General features: G+C 42.7%; 1 protein-coding gene across 9 annotated transcripts in view; it reads right to left on the reverse strand.

The window, feature by feature from the left end:
• Positions 1-254: 254 nt before the first annotated feature.
• The window catches only part of LOC145527138 (uncharacterized), an 86915-nt gene continuing 75744 nt past the window's right edge, over positions 255-11425 (reverse strand). For 3 of the 9 annotated variants that reach the window (XR_014069521.1, XR_014069518.1, XR_014069519.1), the window contains 2 exons: positions 9701-9859; positions 1251-1458 (listed from right to left, as the gene is read on the reverse strand). The gene's annotated coding sequence lies outside the window, so the exon portion shown is untranslated. Of the gene's footprint in view, positions 527-1250; positions 1459-3448; positions 3777-8081; positions 8484-9684; positions 9860-11425 lie in introns of those variants that run through there. The other 6 variants (XR_014069529.1, XR_014069523.1, XR_014069517.1 and 3 more) reach the window with 4 other exon arrangements.

The following is an 11425-nucleotide window of genomic DNA, read 5'->3' on the forward strand; positions in this document are numbered from 1 at the left end:
CAACATACAGTCTCACCCTCAGTGGTCAAAGCAAACTGTGTGATCACAAGCCATGAGTTACCCTCCATCCTCCAAGACTGATTACATTTTCAATCTTCTTTCTCCTTGAAGTGTGTTTGATACATTTGGGGTTATTCACCAGCCTTTTTCCCGCTAATATTTACCACCCTTGTTGACTTCTGCATTTTTTTTTTCCTTTTTCTATTTCAAGAAGTTTAAAATAGTATTTCAGGAATATCTCTTCAAGTTCCTTCTTTTTTGAAATCACAGACACTCTCATAGTTCTCATATTCTTATGAATACCCCAAGAGTGCATTATATCTATGTCTTCCCCAGGATTCTGCACAAAGGATCCTTCTAGTAGGGATTCAGTAAATTCTGTTTAAAAACATAAACATGAGCTTGGAGCCTTCACCTAGAGGTGAGTGAAATTACATGCAGTAGGGCAGTGCCACCCAGAGCTGGAGAGACTGGCTGTGTGCTTTTTTTTGGCTGGGAATACTAATCTTTTGGTCCATTAACAGATCTGAAAAAAAAAAAAAAAACCTTTTAAACACAGGATAATAAAAATTGAACATTAACATTCTTCAATTTTGTGTAAGCTCTGCAGTAGAGAAAAATATACGAACTTCAAACAGCTGCAAAAATTGTGTCTTAGGAAGAAAACAGAGTTTCTACATTGATACAAAAAAAAAACAGGCATTTTTCTAATTCAACCCAGTCCTCGGGCAGGTGGAGGCTGCAGAGTTGCCACTGGCCACCCAGAGAAATGCCAGCTCTTCCTCTCCCGCCCACCCACTGGGGGCTGGGCAGGCTGGGCTGCTTCTGAAGACAATCTCAGGGTAAAAGCAAGATGAAAATACCACTCGGGAAAATGCGTGCTTCCCCCTCTGCCAGCTGCTGGATTGGTCAAGGGTTCCCCTTGCTTCCCCTTTCTGAGCTACTGACACCATCCCATCAATGAATCTGGGTGTAGGGTTGACAGAACCAATGTGCACAGGAGCCAATAACAGGGTGTCACTGTGAAGAAGCGATTATAAAGACAAGCTGTGAAAGGAGGAAGGGAACCGGAGCATTCATGATTTACTTAAAGGCAATCCAAGGGTTTTCTTACTACCTTATTTTAAACATAATAGGTTTCTCCTAGAATTGTTATTTTTGGGAGGGGGCGGTAACATTGGGAAGACCCGATTTTTCGATGCTACTACCTTATACCTACAGTTGCCAAGAAACCTTGGGAAAAATGAGCTGGTTGTTCACAAGTGCACTTTAATTTGCTAGACTGAACAGCCCACCGCTAGGACGTGGGAAGGGGACTATCACCAGAGGAACGCTGATGATGTGATGCTCCCAGCTTCCATGCTCGACCCCAAATGGCCTGCGTTATTCTCACAGTCTCTTCTTTTTCTCTTGTCCTGGTCAACTGTAGAGAATCTGGGGCCCGGAAGATGCTGAGATCTGTAGAGAATTGAGCATTGTCCACAAGTAGCTGCACAGATTAAACCCATTGCTAAACATTCAGTTGGACTGTGACCTACGAGGGAAACCTTTTATGGTACTAGGCTGAGGAAAGACGGAATTATTTGTCACAGAAGTTATTCCGAATAAGAGCTGCTAAGGCAAGAAAAAAAATCATACTTCAGATCTTGCTCAAAATGGAAAAAACTCTTACTATCTCCTTGTATTACCTATCGCTAGCCCCTGGGGAAGGGATAGGCTACCCACTCCAGTATTCTTGGGCCTCCCTGGTAGCTCAGATAGTAAAGAATCCACCTGCAATGCAGGAGGCCTGGGTTCAACCCCAGGGTTGGGAAGACCCCCTGGAGGAGGGCATGGCAACCCGCTCCAGTATTCCTACCTGGAGAAACCCATGGACAGAGGAGCCTGGCGGGCTACGGTCCAGGGGGTCACAGAGAGTCGGGCGTGACTGAGACACTAAGCTCAGCACAGCACATGTAACAAATGACCGCAAACACAGTTGTTTGCAACAATACAAATTTATTCTCTCTTAGTTTCCATAGGTCAGAAGTCAGGTTATACTACTTACTCCAATACTTTGGCCATCTGGTGCAAAGAGCCGATTCATTGGAAAAGACGCTGATAATGGGAAAGACGGAAGGCAGGAGGAGAAGGCGGCAGCAGAGGATGAGCTTAGAGAGCATCATCGACTCCATCAACACGAATCTGAGCAAATTCTGGGAGACAGAGTAGGACAGAGGAGCCCGGCGTGCTGCTGTCCACGGGGTGGCAAAGAGTCGGACACGGCCTAGCGACTGGAGAACAGCTCAGGGTCTCCGGCAGCTAAAATCAGAGCACTGGCCAGATCTGTGGTTCTGAGGCTTGGGCTTTTCTTCCAAGCTCATTTATCGTTGGAAGAAACCAGTGACTCGCAGCTGTAGGCATGAGCCCCCGTTTCCTTGCTGTCTGTCCGCCAGGGGCCGCTCTGTTCCTGAAAGGCACTTGCATTTCTTCTCATGTGGCTCCTCCCACCTTCAAGCCAGCAGTGGTTTCTCACATCCTTCTCAAATTTCTACTACTGCTTTTAAGATGTCCTGTGATTACAGTGAACCCATTCAAATAATCCAGGACAATCTCCCTATTGTAAAGTAAGCTCATACTGTCTGCAAAGTTCTTTCTGTCACTTAAGATAATGTATTCATGGATGTGATATTTCATTGTATTCACAGTCCTGGAAATTAGGCCGTGAGATTTTCTTGGGGGCTATAATTCTTTCTATGACACCCTTGATGGGTGATAAGGGGAGAAGGAAAATGATTCAATATATTTTGATGTAAGATTTTTCCTTCTCATACATTAACTTGCCTTGTCACAGTAGAAGTAGTCTTTTTTTTTTTTAATGGTTTCAATAATCACAGTCATTTATTTACATGGTTTAAAAAATCAGCTGCTACTGCTAAGTCGCTTCAGTCATGTCCGACTCTGTGCGACCCCATAGACAGCAGCCCACCAGGCTCCGCCGTCCCTGGGATGCTCCAGGCAAGAACACTGGAGTGGATTGCCATTTCCTTCTCCAATGCATGAAAGGGAAAAGTGAAAGTGAAGTCGCTCAGTCGTGTCCGACTCTTAGCTACCCCATGGACTGCAGCCTACCAGGCTCCTCCGTCCATGGGATTCTCCAGGCAAGAGTACTGGAGTGGGGTGCCATTGCCTTCTCTAGCCACACAAAATTATCTTGAGTCACAAGTAGGCCCACTTGGAACTCGAAATACTTCGAATTGAGCCTGAACCAGACAAATATCATGTTCTATGAATACCTTGATGTGAAAAAGTGGAAAAACACTGGTCTTCTCAAAATGGGAGATCAAGATTCAACTTTCTTTCCAGCCCCAACCAACACATACGCGAACATCTCCCACCCCTAGTGCTCTCTGGGAAGCTCGTAATTTTGGTCAGAGAGACGTACTGTTTACATCTTTATGACAATATATGCCATCAGAGCTCAATTATTTAGTATTTTTTAAATTTCTCTTGAACAGTGATTTTCCCCCTTGAAATTATGGTTTTTCTTCTTCTTCTTCTTTTCAACACAAAACTCTCCACTAGTTTTCTAAGTCCTCTTAACACGGTGATTCATATTACAAACCGCATCAGTTTCATCCTTTTGAAGAAATTTCTACTGGAGACGCTCAGGCTGCTCGCCCTCCATCACTGGCACCCAGGGTTCATCTCAGGATTGCTTTGTCATCATCTGGGGATTTTTTTTCATGACCCTTTTTCACTTCATATCTCATTTATTTCTCTCTCTTGCTGTCCTCCTTTGTTAAGAAAACAAGAAATAAAATCACATATTCCAGTAACGTTTCCCCCTTTCTCCATATATAACACATTTATTGATTTTCCTGTCATGAAGAACTTTTTTCTGGATGACTTTGTAACATGGAAACAAAATGTATATACACATATACTTTATTACATTTCATACTTCAGTATGCATTTTTTACAATTCAAGCTCTATAAAGTTTTTCTTTTATTTGCATTTTAAAGTAATTATAGACTCATTCAAAATTCTTTGAAGCAGCAATGATAAGAGAGTGACATACCCTTCACTTGTGTCATCCAGTTGGTTACATCTTAGGTAGATGGGACACAAGATCAAACCCAGGAAACTGACGCTGGTTCATTGCAGTTACTTGACCTGTTGTTTTTGTCATCTTCTATCCTGCATTCATTTGTGTGTGCGTGAGTGTTTAGTTGTATTTCAGTTCAGTCAGTCATGTCTGACTCTTTGTGACCCCATGGACTGCAGCACGCCAGGCCTCTCTGTCCATCACCAACCCCCAGAGTTTACTCAAACTCATGTCCATCGAGTCGGTGATGCCATCCAACCATCTCATCCTCTGTCGTCCCCTTCTCCTCCTGCCTTCAATCTTTCCCAGGACCAGGGTCTTTTCAAATGAGTCAGCTCTTCGCATCAGGTGGCCAAAGTATTGGAGTTTCAGCTTCAACATCAGTCCTTCCAATGAACACCCAGGACTGTTCTCCTTTAGGATGGACTGGCTGGATCTCCTTGCAGTCCAAGGGACTCTCAAGAGTCTTCTCTAACACCACAGTTCAAAAGCATCAACTCTTCGGTGCTCAGCTTTCTTTATGGTCCAACTCTCAGATCCATACATGACTACTGGAAAAACCATAGCTTTGACTAGATGGACCTTTGTTGGCAAAGTAATGTCTCTGCTTTTTAATATGGTGTCTAGGTTGGTCATAACTTTTCTTCCAAGGAGCAAGCGTCTTTTAATTTCATGGCTGCAGTCACCACCTGCAGTGATTTTGGAGTCCAAGAAAATAAAGTCTCTCATTGTTTCCATTATTTCCCCATTTATTTGCCATGAAGTTATGCGACTGGATGCCATGATCTTAGTTTTTTGAATGCTGTCTTTTAAGCCAGCCTTTTCACTCTTTTCTTTCACTTTCATCAAGAGGCTCTTTAGTTTCTCTTTGCTTTCTGCCATTAGGATGGTGTCATCTACATATCTGAGGTTATTGTATTTCTCCCAGCAATCTTGATTCCAGCTTGTGCTTCATCCAGCCTGGCATTTCCTCTGATGTACTCTGCATATAAGTTAAATAAGCAGGGTGACAATACACAGCCTTGAAGTACTCCTTTCCCAATTTTCAGCCAGTCTGTTGTTCTATGTCTGGTTCTAACTCTTGCTTCTTGACCTGGATACAGTTTTCTCAGGAGGCAGGTAAGGTGGTCTGGTATTCCCATTTCTTGAAGAATTTTCCACAGTTTGTTGTGATCCACACAGTCAAAGGCTTTAGCATAGTCAATGAAGATGAGGTAGATGTTTTTCTGGAATTCTCTTGCTTTTTCTATGATCCAGCATATGTTGGCAATTTGATCTCTGGTTCCCTTGCCCATTCTAAATCCAGCTTGTGCATCTGGAAATTCTTGATTCATGTACTGGTGAAGACTTGCTTGCAGGATTTTGAGCATTACCTTGCTAGTGAGTACAACTGTGTGGGAGTTTGAATATTCTTTGGCATTGCCCTTCTTTGGGATTGGAATGAAAACTGACCTTTTCCAGTCCTGTGACCAATGCTGAGTTTTCCAAATTAGCTGGCATATTGAGTGCAGCAATTACACAGCATCATCTTTTAGGATTTGAAATAGCTCAGCTTGAATTTCTTCACCTCCTCTCAGTTCAGTTCAGTCGCTTAGTCGTGTCCGACTCTTTGCCACCTTGTGAACCGCAGCATGCCAGGCCTCCCTGTTCATCACCAACTCCCTGAGTCCACCCACACCCATGTCCATCGAGTTGATGATGCCATCCAGCCATCTCATCGTCTGTTGTCCCCTTCTCTTCTTGCCCTCAATCTTTCCCAGCATCAGGATCTTTTCCAATGAGTCAGCTCTTTGCATCAGGTGGCCAAAGTATTTGAGTTTCAGCTTCAACATCAATCCTTCCGATGAACACCCAGGACTGAGCTCCTTTAGGATGGACTGGTTGGCTCTCCTTGCAGTCGAAGGGACTCTCAAGAGTCTTCTCCAACACCACAGTTCAAAAGCATCAATTCTTTGGCACTCAGCTTTCTTTATAGTCCAACTTGACATCCATACATGACCATTGGAAAAACTGTAGCCTTGACTAGATGGACCTTTGTTGGCAAAGTAATGTCTCTGCTTTTTAATATGCTATCTAGGTTGGTCATAACTTTCCTTCCAAGGAGTAAGTGTCTTTTAATTTCATGGCTACAGTCACTATCTGTAGTGATTTTGGAGCCCAGAAAAATAAAGTCAGACATTGTTTCCACTGTTTCCCCATCTATTTGCCATGAAGTGATGGGACCAGATGCCATGATGTTAGTTTTCTGAATGTTGAGCTTTAAGCCAACTTTTTCACTCTCTACTTTTCACTTTCATCAAGAGACTCTTTAGTTCTTCTTCACTTTCTGCCATAAGGGTGGTATCATCTTCATATCTGAGGTTATTGATATTTCTCCCAGAAATCTTGATTCCAGCTTGTGCTTCATCCAGCCCAGAGTTTCTCATGATGTACTCTGCATAGAAGTTAAATAAGCAGGGTGACAATATACACCCTTGACATACTCCTTTCCCAATTTGGAACCAGTCTGTTGTTCCATGTTCAGTTCTAACTGTTGCTTCCTGACCTGCATACAGTTTTCTCAAGAGGCAGGTCAAGTGGTCTGGTATTCCCATCTCTTTCATGATTTTCCACAGCTTATTGTGATCCACACAGTCAAAGGCTTTGGCATAGTCAATAAAGCAGAAACAGATGTTTTTCTGGTACTATCTTGCTTTTTCGATCATCCTTCAGATGTTGGCAATTTGATCTCTGGTTCCTCTGCCCTTTCTAAAACCAGCTTGAACATCTGGAAGTTCACGGTTCACGTATTGCTGAAGCCTGGCTTGGAGAATTTTAAGCATTACTTCACCTCTTCTAGCTTTGTTCATAGTTCATTCTCTTTGATTGCTGAGTAGTATTCTATGTATGGTTGTATGGTTGTACCAGATTTTATTTAACCATTCATCTATTGAAGGATATTTGGGTTGTTTAATATAGTTTTCTATTCTGCATAAAGCTGTTAGAAACGTTCATGTATTGATTTCTGTGTGAAAACAAAGTTTCATTTCTCTGGAATAAATGTACAAGAGTACAATTTCTGGGTTGCATGGTAAGTACACGTAAAGTTTTGTAAGACCCTTCCAAACTCTTTTCCAGAGTGGCTTTACAAATTTTTACATTCCCACCAGCATTTTTACATTCCCACCAGCCGTGTATGAGAGATCCTATTTCTCTGCATCGTCACAAGCATTTGGTATTATCACTTTTCTATTTTAACCATTCCGCTAAATTTGTAGTTACATCTCATTGTAGGTTTAATTTACATGTTCCTTAACAACTAATAACTAATGAACATGCTTTCATGTTGCCAGCTGCCTTTTCAGAAACAGCACATGGGTGATAAAATTTGGAGATTGTGCCTGTCTGAAAATGCTGTAATTTATATCCTCTCAATAGTTGGATGGTTTGGTTGGGGTATAAAATTATAGTTTAGAACAATTACTCTTCTGAATTTTTAAAGGCTGATTGTCATTTCCAGTATTGCTACTGAAAAATCCAAATACTAATATTTCTAGTCTTTTGTATGTGACTTGATTTTTTTTTTTCCTCTTGGAATCTTCAAGGGTATTTCATTTGTAGCAGCTGTTCAGAAATTTAGTCATGTGGGTCTATTTTCATCAATTTTTCTGGGTGTTCAAATATAAGTTTTTAAATCATTTTATACCCCTGGTTTTGCTCTTTTCCCCTTTCTGTAACTGCTGTTGAAACTCCTGAATCAGACTTATTACTATATTCTTTCTTCTCTTTTCTGTTTTCTTGCTCTTCTTTTCTGCATTCTGGTTAATTTTCTCTACTTCTTATCAAAACTGTCTACTGAGGTTTTCTTTCTGACTTTCATGTCTATTTTCAAGAGATCTATCCATATTTGTTCTCTACTTCCTTTTTGAACAGCCAGTAACAGCAATTGTGGGAGGCAAATGCTAAGACTAGGTGCAGGGGCAAGAACAGGCCAGCTCAAGGGGAAGAAACTACCTGGTCAAGAAGAGGCCATCCACGCTGTTACCCAGTGCGACGGATTAGAGTGGTCAAGAAGAGGCCATCCACGCTGTTACCCAGTGCGATGGACTAGAGTGGTCAAGAAGAGGCTATCCACGCTGTTATCCAGTGCGATGGATCAGAGTGGTCAAGAAGAGGCTATCCACGCTGTTATCCAGTGCGACGGATTAGAGTGGTCAAGAGGAGGCTATCCACGCTGTTACCAAGTGCGATGGATTAGAGTGGTCAAGAAGAGGCTATCCATGCTGTTATCCAGTGCGACGGATTAGAGTGGTCAAGAAGAGGCTATCCACGCTGTTATCCAGTGCGATGGATTAGAGTGGTCAAGAAGACGCTATCCACGCTGTTATCCAGTGCGATGGACTAGAGTCTGGAACTCTGCAAATTCATCAATAATTTTTGTCTATATTAACTCCTGAATGGTCAGATAATGGTCAGATTAAGATAGCTGCTCCCTTGCTCTCTGTCCAACCTCTGCCTAACCTGGCCCTGCTTCACAGAAGCCAATCTACAAACCAATCTACGAATGACCCAGATATTGAAACCAACAGGAGAGTTATTTTAAAGCACTTTATAGTAGCAATACTGGAAGTGAGAAGAGACTCAAGCTTTAAACATTCAGAAAAGTAACTGTTCTTCTGGACTAATTCCGTGTGACATTTCCAATGTTTTTATAAAAACTTATAAAAACACATAGGACACGTAGTTGATGAATAAACCAAAATCAACTTTGGAAATAAAGCAAACGTAACACAAAGCTGAGCATCTGGCCACCATGATTAAATGGTAATAATAACAGGAATAACACTTACTGCTATTGTTTTTATTACAATTTATATAACACCCACTATGTGCCAGATACTTTACAGTTCATTCTCAATTATCCTGAAAGTGAAAGTCGCTCAGTTGTGTCTGACTTTTTGCAATCCCATGGACTATACAGTCGATGGAATTCTCTGGGCCAGAATACTGGGGTGGGTAGCCGTTCCCTTCTTTAGGGGATCTTCCCAACCCAGGGATCGAACCCAGGTCTCCCACATTGCAGGCAGATTCTTTACCAGCTGAGCCACCAGGGAAGTCTAAGAATACTAGAATGGGTAGCCTATTTCCTTCTCCAGAGGATCTTCCCAACTCAGGAATCGAACCAAGGTCTCCTGCATTGCAGGTGGATACTTTACCAACTGAGCTATCAAGGCAACAATTAATATTCTCATTTTTAACAAGGAATGAAATATTTTAATGAATATGTGAGTTAATATGAATATGTAAGTTAATATATCCCTTGGCCAAGACTCCATAACTAGTACATAAAAGGGCCTGGAATTACTTCTAAATTTCTATGCTCTAAGGATTGAGTTTTCCACTCAATATATCTCCAGAATTAACTTGCATGAATTAAAGCATAATAAAACAGCTCCTGCATTTGTCAGATAGCTGTCACTACAATGTTCCAATCTTCGTGCTTAGAGAAGTGGGTAGGAGGGAAAGAGAAACTGGAAAATCTTCAGAGGAAAGCTAGCCCTCGAGTGATGAGGATGAAATGGCACATTATACAGTATCTGGAATAGAGTTTGCTTACTTTCGAGAACACTAACCCGGCATCGGAGGATGTTCATAGGGATGATCACCGTTAGGATTCCATGTCCATGGAAAACTGAATGAGAGAAGGTAAATCCAGAGAAAGGAACTTGTAAAGTGTTCTAACCGGCAAATGGCTGGGTCCAGCCCTATCAGCTTTTTCAAGGTAGGCAGACCTGATTTTAACAAGAAAAAACAGAGGATGACGAAATAGAAAATAAAACACACAGTTCTTCCCTCCCCTTCACCCAGGCACCGAGAGCAGCCCCTCCTCTGAAGGTACTGGAGTCCATTTTTTTACCCCTTGGACCTGGGTTGTCCATGCCGTTTGATGCCAGTGGTCAATGGGACATTAGCACACATGATTCAGGAGACTTTCGACAAACATCTGAGATGCAGGAGTCCACCAACTGCCAGATGTGTGACTGTGTGCTTGTGTGCTTGTCGCGTTAGTCGTGTCTGACTCTGTGACCCCGTGGACTGTAGTCCGCCAGGCTTCTCTGTCCATGGGATTCTCCAGGCAAGAACACTGGAGTGGACTGTCACGCCCTCCTCCAGGGGACCTTCCCAACCTGGGGATTGAACCAGCGTCTCTTTTGTTTCCTGAATTGTCAGGCGGGTTGCTTACCACGAGAGCTGCCTGGGAAGCCCAGATATGTGACAGAAGTCATACTAAACCATCTGGCTGTGGTCACTCCACTAGCTAACCACAGATGCGTGAGAAGACCTGATAGAGAAGAGCTGGCTGGACCGGACCAGCAGAATCACCCAACAGAACCCAAAGAACTGTGAGCAGTATCAAATGGTGGCTTTTGAAGCCACTGAGTCTTGAAGTGGTTTGTTCACAGCTAAGCTAATAAAGGTCCGTCTAGTCAAAGCTATGGTTTTTCCAGTAGTCATGTACGGATGTGAGAGGACCATAAAGAGAGCTGAGCACCAAAGAATTAATGCTTTTGAACTGTGGTGTTGGAGAAGACTCTTGAGAGTGCCTTCAACTGCAAGGAGATCCAACCAGTCCATCCTAAAGGAAATCAGTCCTGGGTGTTCATTGGAAGGACTGATGCTGAAGCTGAAGCTCCAGTACTTTGGCCACCTGATGTGAAGAACTGACTCATTGGAAAAGACCCTGATGCTGGGAAAGATTGAAGGCAGGAGGAGAAGGGGACGACAGGATGAGATGGTTGGATGGCATTACCAACTTGATGGACGTGAGTTTGAGCAACCTCTGGGAGTTGGTGATGGACAGGGAAGCCTGGCGTGCTACAGTCCATGGGGTCACAAAGAGTCAGACATGACTGAGCGACTGAAATGAACTGAACTGAAGCTAATAAAGTCAGCTGGCACAAAACAAAAGTGACAGTCTAAATAGACATGACGTCTGCTTCAAGATGTAGCTAATTAATTCTGTGGCCTGAGAAGTTTTGTTTTCTGTCTGAAGATACAGAACTAGAATAAATGTCCATAAAACTCGTTTATTTGAGAATTGAAATGTCTTCATAGACCATCTAGTCCATCCTAATCAGTGCACAGATAAGGAGGCTGAAACCAAGAGGGGGATAAGACTTGCCCAAGATCACAGTGAGTTCCTGACTGAATCAGGTCTACTGGTCAGATCCTCTGAGCCCCAGATCTGGGCCTTTTACTCTCTAACCTTCTTGAGACCTTGACCAGTCCTGAGATTCCATGACTATGACTCAGCGGTTCTATAATTCCAAGACAAAGCACAACAATGGAAGTGCTTC

The sequence above is a fragment of the Giraffa tippelskirchi genome, chromosome 11 (genome assembly GCF_054371585.1).
Source record: "Giraffa tippelskirchi isolate mGirTip1 chromosome 11, T2T-mGirTip1v1.2.pri, whole genome shotgun sequence".
Taxonomy (NCBI): Eukaryota; Metazoa; Chordata; class Mammalia; order Artiodactyla; family Giraffidae; genus Giraffa; species Giraffa tippelskirchi.